The sequence below is a fragment of the Canis lupus genome, chromosome 9, assembly GCF_003254725.2.
Source record: "Canis lupus dingo isolate Sandy chromosome 9, ASM325472v2, whole genome shotgun sequence".
Taxonomy (NCBI): domain Eukaryota; kingdom Metazoa; phylum Chordata; class Mammalia; order Carnivora; family Canidae; genus Canis; species Canis lupus.
The window spans coordinates 32,222,857-32,229,808 of record NC_064251.1 but is presented as its reverse complement, the minus strand read 5'-3'; the positions used below and the strand labels follow the sequence as shown (position 1 = coordinate 32,229,808).

General features: G+C 41.0%; 1 long non-coding RNA gene across 1 annotated transcript; it reads right to left on the bottom strand.

Moving 5' to 3' along the window:
* Positions 1-4,195: 4,195 nt before the first annotated feature.
* LOC112655547 (uncharacterized) lies at positions 4,196-6,359 on the bottom strand. Its single transcript, XR_003133761.3, has 3 exons — positions 6,151-6,359; positions 4,573-4,854; positions 4,196-4,395 (listed from the first exon to the last, which is right to left on the bottom strand). It is a non-coding gene; the product is annotated as an uncharacterized LOC112655547 (long non-coding RNA).
* Positions 6,360-6,952: the final 593 nt, after the last annotated feature.

The window sequence follows — 6,952 nt, the reverse complement described above, 5'->3', positions numbered from 1 at the left end:
TTATAACAATGGTTCTCCGTGTGTCCCAGGGATAAAGACCCAGAATTCCTCATGCTCAATGCAATTACCACAAAGTGCTCGTATTGTATACTGAAATAAAACAAACACTATAATATTTTATGATAAACGAGACATGATTTTATATCAGAGTCTACTGTAGACAAGTGTTTGTGGGTACCAAAAACTTGAAAGAAAGAAAAAAAGAAAGAGAATAGGAGAAAAAACAAAGCACAAGGGACAATTATACAACTGAATTTTTTTTCTTGTAAATTTAAAAAGAGCCATTGCTATTTTAGTTCATAATGGTTTGGGGGGTCACTGTTTCATTTAGGAGAAGTTAGTATGTAAATAAATTGAAGATGGCGTGTTAGAAACCCTTATGAAGTTTAGCTTTCAGGTGAAACACTGCTTTCTGCCTGTGTTTTTCTCCTTCTCCAAAAGTTTCAGTTCCTCTCTATTGCATATAGGTCAGAAACTAAGCTTCTCACTCCCACCTGGTATCCAGCTATCCATATTCCGGCCCATACCCTCTACGGTCTCCCAGTTCACTCCCTGCATTCTCTGCTTCTGCTGCACAACTGCCTCTGATACCCATTCCCACTGCAACATGCTCAGTGTTCTCCACCATGCCTTTTTAAATGATGGGCCTTCCCTGGTTGCCCCGTCTGATCAAGAAGCAAGCCCAACTCGAATCCATGAGTCTTCCTGGATTTCTTTACCTTTTCAACAACCAGAGTAAATCCTTTCACTCCTAATTTTACATTTCATTGTTAACACTTATAAAATTGTCCCCTGCAGTAGCAGTAGTAGCTGCCAATTACTAGCCAATATGCACCAAGCACAATTCTATAATCATACACATATTGGGAGGAAAAAACACAGACTCAGGAGGTACTGCTGGAGGTACCCTGCATGGTAAGTAGCAAAGCCACAACTGGATTCCCAATCTCTCTGCTTCCAAACAGCACTGGCATTATACTCACAGACTCCCTTCACAATCTAATCTTCATGAGAAGGTAGGCAGAAATGTCTTCTTCCTACCATTGTGCCATATACCTGGCAGCTACTCAAAATACATCTGTTGAATTGAATTTACATTAGAGCGAAGATAAAAGGTAATACCCACTTTCCCCAACTGTTACTAGCAAAGTTTAAAATGACTGATACTATTCAGTACTGGCAAGTAAAAGAAAAATTTTAAACTCATTAATTCATTATTAATGGGAGTGCTAATTAACACATCCAGTTTAGGACTATATATTAGAATAAAAATGTACATGCCCTGATATGCAATTCCACTTTTAGAAATCTCTTCCAGGAAAATCAATCAAGTGCAAGGATATCTGCATAAGTCTATTTATTGCAGTATCATTTATGGTAGTAAAAACTTATAGGCAATCTAGGTGTATATTAATAAGGAATAGAAAAATCTATTAAGGGATGGTGTATGATGAAGTATTCTGTAGATATTAACAATGTTAACATATACAAATATTGAATCATCATGTTGTGTACCTGAAACTAATATGTTATATGTCAGTTATACCTCAATAAAAATAAGAGGTTAATGTAGATCTACATGTGAAAAGGTGGAAGGGTGTTCACAATCTATTGCTGAATTGACAGAAGCAAGTGTCAGCATAATGAATAGAGCATTATCCTGTTATTCTCAAAAAGAAAAAAAACCCCACAACTTTGTTCTGTTTTTTTTTAACCCCTACCCCCACCCATACACAAAAGGTAAACATGAATTTCTCAAGATTGCAACTAGTATTGTTTTTCTTCTTAGAATAGTGGTTATGGTCCAACAATGATGACTACTAAGTACCCTACATTCTAAAGAGAGCCACCAGCATCTGGTCATGGCCACCTCTCTCTAAGCCATGCAAGAAACAGCCAGAATGCCCTACTACTATTAGCCATTTGCCTCCTTTCTCGCCTCCTCCAGCCAGATTAAGAAGAGTTGCTAAGAGATTATTAGCCTTGGGATGTATACAAGGGTTGAAATGAGAGCTTTGTTGTTCTTCTCCCTAAAGGTGAGAGGTGTCCAAGGGAAGATAAAACTTTAAGAGAGTCCATCTTAAGATAACCAATGTCTGCATAAAGGGGAGACTGGTGTGATTTTTCTTGCTGAATGTCAGTCAGGGGAAGGGAGAACAAGAGGAACAGATGCAGGGAATCATGTCCCTAGAGAGGGTTGGGGAGAGTGGATGAGGGTAGAGGCTACAGTCAGGACCTATGCAGTATCCAGGGATAAAGATGCAGACAGAGACATATCAGAGAGATGTGAGGTGACGGTCACCAGCTGGGAATCAACTGGAAGAAGTGGCCAGATGCCTTAAGGGGCTGTCAGTGCTGAGGAATCAACTTATTGCCCACATTGCCTGTAGGAACCACTACTTATCCTCAGGGGGCTGGACACAGCTACATCAGTGAGTTTGTCTAACCAAAGAGAGGAATGTAACCTCACCCTGTAAGGTAAGGAGTTTTTAGATTGTTCCAGCTCTCCCTCCACTTCTTCCCCAAACCGTGGAAGTTTTGTGATGAGGAAAGAGAGTTGGGGAAGTATCTTGCACCCAAGTTATTTGCTTTCCTCAAGTACCTAGTGCTACTGCTAGGGTGAAGAGAGAAGTGCTTTAAATTGAGTTTGAAAGTAAAATTAAAAATAACAAACAGGGGCACCTGGTGGCTTAGGTGGTTGGGCATCTGACTCTTGATTTAGGCTCAGGTCATGATCTCAGGGTTGTAAGATCAAGCCCTCTGTTGGGCTCTCTCTCTTTTCCTCTCTCCGTCCCCCTCTCCCCTAACCCCCACTTGTATGCCTTCTCTCTCTCTCTCTCTCTAAGACAAAAAACAAACAAACAAAAAACAGAACTTCTTTTATCCATTTACCAGACTGAAATTTTTAGTGACTCAAAGTGGCTGAAAATTATAGGAGTGGACCAATATATCACTAAAGGAGCCCGTACCCAGAGGTGAAGTAAGAACAACATAATCTAGTTAGAGATGATTACTGGAATTAATAAAACCTTTCATGCCTATGCCTAATGGATCAATAAACTGGGTTTGTGTGTGCACACACACGTATACACAGTGGTATGTGCCTAGCAAATGGACTATAGCATAAGAGTCAGCAAGCTTTTCTGTAAAGGGCTTTGTGGCCATACTGGCTGAGTCACAATTACTCAACTCCACCATTGTAGTGCTAAAGTAGCCGCAATAATATGTTCAGTAAGGAGTGTGGTGATATTCCAATAAAACTTTATTTATAAAAAGAAGCAACAGGCTGGATGCGGTTCACAGCTCTGGTTGGATGCAGTTCACAGCTGTGGTTTGCAAACTTTTGCCTAGAAGAACTGGTATGATACCCATCAAAGTGTTCATCTTTAAGGAGTGGGGCGGGTGGTTCCACACAAATGGCTTTTAACAGCTGGGTCAATGGGACTCCTTTGAAAGATTTTCTTGGGGATGAGAATGGAAATGGATGTTACTACCTAGTGCAGGGGAACCAGCTTGTTATTCCACTGGTGTTAAACAGCACCAAAGGGCAAAGGGGGCAGTATGGACAGAGAGCTGAAGGTAGGGGTTTTAGCAGGTGATAACAGATAACACCAAGGTAAAAACAAAACAAAAACAAAAACAAAAAAAAAAAACGTGGCCTCTCAGGGAGGCAGCAAGGCCTTTCAGGGGACGCCATGTACTTGCCAATGTCAAGCAAGGGGTCATGGTCAGTGCTTTCCATATGAGCTGGTCACTTCCCCAATGGCTATGAGAAGCCCTGTGTGGCCCACAGTGTCCCCTTCCAGGGGAACCCACATCACATCAGTAGATTCATCCATGACTAAGGCACGGTAGTAGCAGCAGCAGCAATGGACACTGAAATGTTTTCTGTATGCCATTTTAGGCAATTTTTCTATGATGCCCACAATCTTGCAGCAGATAAATATTGTTAAGAATTTCTAAAAAGGGAGATCATAATTCCCTTTGACATGATTCTTGTGAGGATCAGAGATAATTCACTAACTCCCCACTATGGCACTTGACGTGATGCTGGTGTTGACTAAGTGATAGTTGTTGAATTAGGACACTTTTTATTTATCAGCATCCAGGAAAAGTTTGAACCAGGGCACAGAGATAGAACAGACAGACATGTACTGCAGGCCTTTTTATTTTATTTTTTTTATATATTGCAAGTCTTGATAAAGCCTCTATAAGACAATGTGCACGTCCTCCAGCTGGGAAAAGGGAGAAGATATTTGTGGGCTGGGCCAATTCTCATCTCTATTTCATGGTGCAAAGCCTAGTGCCCAGGACATGAACATCCTTAACACTGGTCCAGGTGAGAAGCCCAAAGAGAAGAATTTGGGTATAGTCCCTGGGTAGCCTGATAAGGGCCTTAAATGGAGAAATTAAAAAATGTATTAACAAATGCAGAGAGAGGTAAGTAGACTTTGAAAATTCAAACTTGGAAGCAAACTGTTTTTACTAGTGGAAACCAATCCACTTCCAATCCTAACGAATTTATTTTTAAAAGCATATGTATACTTTCTTTACCTGATAGCTTCAGCTTACCTAAAGCCTTTGTAGCTTATAATTCTAGATGTTTGTATTTCCCACTGTCTCGTGGGTTCTTCATGTTGCTTTCTTTTGCATCTTCTCACAACTAATATCCTCTTCTTTGTGCCTTTGCTTCAAACTCTCCAAGGGGAAGAATATGACTGGTCCAATATGTTCACTCATAGACCTATTAGGCAAAGCATTCCTCCAGGCTCCCTCATTGCTGTCTTGCAACCTTGAGTTAGATTTTTCTAGTAAACCAGTGGCCCCACAGATGGCATGGTCATGTGGCAGAGACTGTAGGAACCCAAGCAGAAAGAAATATCTTGGATTACTCTCCTTGCAGGGAGCTTTGAGTGGAACCAAATGATGCTGGGGTTTCATGAAAGCCCTGTCAGCATCCATAGATGGTCGTCCCACAAAAAAAGAAGCAAGCTGCCAGATGTTTGGCCCGAATCCATCTGTATTAGTTTCCTAAAGCTGCCATAACAACTTATCATGGCTTACAACAACAGAAATTAATTTTATCACACTTATGGAAACCAAAGTCCAAAATCAAGGTGTTGGCAGGGCCATGTTCTAGCAGAAAGCTCTGGAGGAGAATTCCTCTTTGCCTTTTCCAGCTTTTGGTGGCTGGGAAAGTTCCTTGGCTTATGGCTGCATAACTCCAATCTCTGCCTCCATCTTTGCATGGCCTCCTTCTCTGTGATCTCTTCTCTATATGTCTTTTATAAGGACACCTGTTTTAGGATGTAGGAGCCAGCTAGATAATCCAGGATAATCTCATTTCAAAATCTTTAAATCAGTTAGTTACATCCGCAAAGACTTTTGTTTCACAGATAAGGTCACATTCACACGTTCCAGGGATTAGGATATGGACACATCTTTTGGAGGTCAATATTCAACCTACTTAAATCAACAAAGGCTAAGACATAACTATGAAATATTCAACATTAGTCCAACCTCTAAACAGCCTGGCACATGTTAGGAGCTCAACAAATTTGTTGAATGAATGAACTAAGGAGCACCTTTATTTTGCCAGTTAGGAAACTGAGACCTGGAGACGTGATCTAGCCAAGATCATACATCTAGGTTAAGTCAAAGCTTGAACTGAGCCTAGCTCTTTGTCCTCATTCTGAGGCTCCTGAAACCATGGTAATCTCCTGCCTCATTACTGCTGCCTTACAAGTGAGTATAACTGAGGTTCAGAGAGGCTTGTCCAAAGTCATTTGTTAGCTTGTATCACAGTCCACCTAGTTCTCCAGAATCCCAGGCCAAGCAATTTCCACTTCATTCTACAACCTTGAAGGATTTCTGTCACCAAGTCTGGAAAAGAAGTCTGAGGAAGTAAAATGAAGTTCCAGAAGATAAAAGGAGAAGACAAAGGATAGCATTCAGTATATTTTATCAGGACTATAAAAGACTGATGACAGTATCATATTTACTTCTCCACCTTTTCCTATCAAGTCCCCAAATATACACTGTTAACATATCAGGAAGGGCTACGCCCTTGCTCAGTGGAAAAACTTCTGGAAAACTGCTTGATTTATGCTCAGATACACAGCCTGCCCACAAGTGGGGTAGCAAAGTTACCTTGGAGCCATGAGAATACCTCCTGAACTCTCAAAGTTTCCCCAAAGCCTGGAAAGCAGTGTGAGAGAAAAATCAAACTTGTTTTACAGGTAAATTAAGGCCTTTTATTCACATGGTACCTTTCTTGGTTTTTCTCTGAATGCCAAATTTAAAAAGAAAAAAGAAGGAAAGAAGTTTGCTGCCTTGGCATCATCAGTACCCATACTTGGTTGCCATGACAACCTCTGACTGCTGTGCATTCTATTCATCTACTCTTTTCCCTCTCCACCAGGGAAATGGTGACCATGGGGACCATTTGCCTTCAGGAGCCTCCCATTGGTGAAACCCAACCAATACATGTGTCTAGATGGTGCCTATTTAAAAAAATATATACTGAGGATTTCAATCAAAGTCAAGATTTCCTGATTTTCTTGAAACTGGACAAGTTAGAACACCCTAGGTCCTGAACTTCCCACAAGGCTATAATGGGCTCGAATTTAGTATCTGATGATACCTTCCTGGAGCACAGGTACTCTGAACTGCCCCTGTTTCTACCTGACTGCTCCTATCCTTCCTGGTACCTCGCTGAGCACACTGGAATTTGAATCCCCCACATTTTTGGTCAACTAGTATCAAATCAGTGAGATTTCACCCAAGGGTGTCACTCCTGTCACTGTCAGATGACAATTTGAAAATAAGCAAAGGTATTCAGGCCTACATACATTTAAACCTTCCAAGGTAACTCCTGCTAACTAAGGGCCCATCTGACTTATAATAGCTTGAGCTTGAATGTCAGACTAGATTTCCCTTTAGCAACCCACTG